This window comes from Penaeus chinensis, chromosome 7, assembly GCF_019202785.1.
Source record: "Penaeus chinensis breed Huanghai No. 1 chromosome 7, ASM1920278v2, whole genome shotgun sequence".
Lineage (NCBI taxonomy): Eukaryota > Metazoa > Arthropoda > Malacostraca > Decapoda > Penaeidae > Penaeus > Penaeus chinensis.
The window spans coordinates 24955226-24958247 of record NC_061825.1 but is presented as its reverse complement, the minus strand read 5'-3'; the positions used below and the strand labels follow the sequence as shown (position 1 = coordinate 24958247).

At 37.8% G+C, this 3022-nt stretch overlaps 2 non-coding genes across 2 annotated transcripts; both read right to left on the bottom strand.

Annotated features, from left to right (window-relative positions):
- Nucleotides 1-670: 670 nt before the first annotated feature.
- Trnaa-ugc lies at nt 671-742 on the bottom strand. Its single transcript has one exon. It is a non-coding gene; the product is annotated as a tRNA-Ala (tRNA).
- A 2081-nt stretch (nt 743-2823) lies between these two features.
- On the bottom strand, nt 2824-2895 carry Trnaa-ugc. Its single transcript has one exon. It is a non-coding gene; the product is annotated as a tRNA-Ala (tRNA).
- Between the last annotated feature and the right edge of the window lie 127 nt (nt 2896-3022).

The following is a 3022-nucleotide window of genomic DNA, read 5'->3' as shown; positions in this document are numbered from 1 at the left end:
GTTGCCTTCCCTGAATATTTTTATTGAGACACTCTGGAAGGGTTGCTAGCCAAAGCTAAATAGTCCTTCCACACCCACCCACACACACACACACACACACACATACACACACACACACACACACACACACACACACACACACACACACATATTGATATGCAATAATGATACACATCATAGCATTATTGTATTATTATTATTATCATTATTATTATTATCATCATTACATAGACATATACATATGTGTATAAACATTTATAACAGTTTGTGTTATAGTTCGAAAATATTTTTTCCCATACGAACTTTAATATGAGTGTATTATTATTATTATCATCATTACACACACACACACACACACATATACGTATATATAAATATAAATGTGTGGGTGTACGTGTTGTAGTTCGAAAATATTTTTTCCAAACGAATTTTAATATTCGTAGACGCTTTTTCTACTAAATTTGGATCACGAAATCGTACTATCTGGAATTCCTTACAAGTTTTCTTTCACATTTGTTCAGTTATTATTGCTACAGTGATCTGTTTGTATACATCAATGTACTTCTTTGCATATCGCAACTCTCTGCAAGACTGATGCGGTGCACTCCCCGTCGTGGGATCTTTCTTCGCTTTTCACCATGGGACTTACCTGTGATTGATCAAAAGTGGCTGGAGGTGCCGGGGATCGAACCCGGGGCCTCTCACATGCAAAGCGAGCGCTCTACCACTGAGCTACACCCCCTTACTGTGTCATTTGGGTATGTATAGATGTCATATTACAAACGCACGCGCGTATACACACACATACACACGACACACACACACACACACACACACTTGCTAATGTGTTAGCGTACTGTACATATGTATTATAACAAATGGTTACACACACATATTTGTATGTATATATATGCATATATATACATAAATATGCATGTATTTATGAATATACATATATATATAAATATGCATGTATGTATAAATATACATACAAATATGCATGTGTGTATAAATATACATACATACATACACATATAAAAACTAAACATGGCTACAGTAAGAAATAAAAATGAATCATAACGTTCGAACTCGTCTCGAATTCCCCAGACATACATATATGCACACACTCACATACCCACAAACATATACACAGACGCATGCACACACACGCACATATATATATATATATATATATATATATATATATATATATATATATATGTATGTATATATCATCAAGTACAGATAATTCAAAATTGAACAGCTATGACCATTAACTCATGTGTCTCTCGTGACTACGTGCAACGTGACAATTCTGTTGCTAAAGTAACTGACGCCAAGTGGCGAGATCATTCTTGCTATTCCTTTTGAGAGCGTGACAATTGATTGAACTAGGGACACTGATCTTAAAAAAAGATTGGATCGAGCAACCAGTGCTTTGTTGGGAAGCCCTATTGAAAACGCCGGCGCCATGACAGTGAGACCCAAACGAGCAGTGGATTGACTTGGGGCGTAGTGGAAGATAGCTTCAGATTTCACATTTAAATCTCCCGCTTTGCATGAAATAAAGGAGTTTCTATCCAGAAAGCTGTTTTGAGCTATTTTCTTTCCTTTTCTAACAGAAATGGTAAACTGGTGATATTTCTAGTGTACAACTTAAGGGCACTTTCTTCGTCATCAGTCCCTTCGCTATCACTTCGATTGACTAAATCTCCGTCGGCTTTTCTTTTTCTCCGTTTGCTACATCCAAAGGCGCAGCACTGTGTACCTAAACTCGCTATTGCCGCGTACTTGGTGCAACTGATTTTCCCGCGGTTTGGGTCACACTGTCATGGCGCCGGTCTGAATCAATTTGCTTCAAAATAGTGTCTGCAAGAACAATAGGTTGCTCGATCCAGTTTTTTTTTTTTTAAATCAGTGAACTAGGGAGAGGTACTGAAGTAGATTACCGTTGCTTTCTTCAGTAGCAGTGTCCATACTAGAAGGGTGATCAAGACCATTGACCATGACGTGGTTCTGCTCAGCAAGCAGCGAGTGCACTCTCTGCTTTTGCTTGAAATCCTCATTCACCACCTACTAACCGTTGCTTCACGTATCCCCTGCTCGGGTTACCTGTAGGTGATCGAGGTAAAGTTCATATATATACACACACGCACACATGTTCTTGCAGTGCTCTGTACTATATATATAGTCCTATAGTCCTTCCACACACACACACACACACACACTCACACACACACATATATATATGCAATAATGATACACATAATAGTATGTGTCATTATTGTTATCGTTGTTATTATTATCATCATTAATATCATTATTATTATTATCATTATTTTCATCATTACATAGACATACATATGTGTATAAACATTTATAAAAGTTTGTTATAGTTCGAAAATATTGTTTCCCAAACGAACCTTAATATGAGTGTATTATCATTACACACGCATCACACACACACACACACACACACACACACACACACACACACACACACACACACACATGTATATACGTATATATAAAAATGTGTGAGTGTGCGTGTTGTAGTTCGAAAATATTTTTCCGAAACGAATTTTGATATTTGTAGAAACTTTTTCTACTAAATTTGGATCACGAAATCGAAATCTCATTAATTCCTTACAAGTTTTCTTTCACATTTTTTCAGTTATTATTGCTACAGTGATATGTTTGTATACATCAATGTACTTCTTTGCATATCGCAAATCTCTGCAAGACTGATGCGGTGCACTCCCCGTCGTGGGATCTTTCCTCGCTTTTCACCATGGGACTTACCTGTGATTGATCAAAAGTGACTGGAGGTGCCGGGGATCGAACCCGGGGCCTCTCACATGCAAAGCGAGCGCTCTACCACTGAGCTACACCCCCTTACTATGAAATGTGGTTATGTATACATGTCATATTACAAACGCGCGCGCGTACATACACACACACACACACACACACACACGGCACACACACTTGCTAATGTGTGAGCGTACTGTACATATGTATT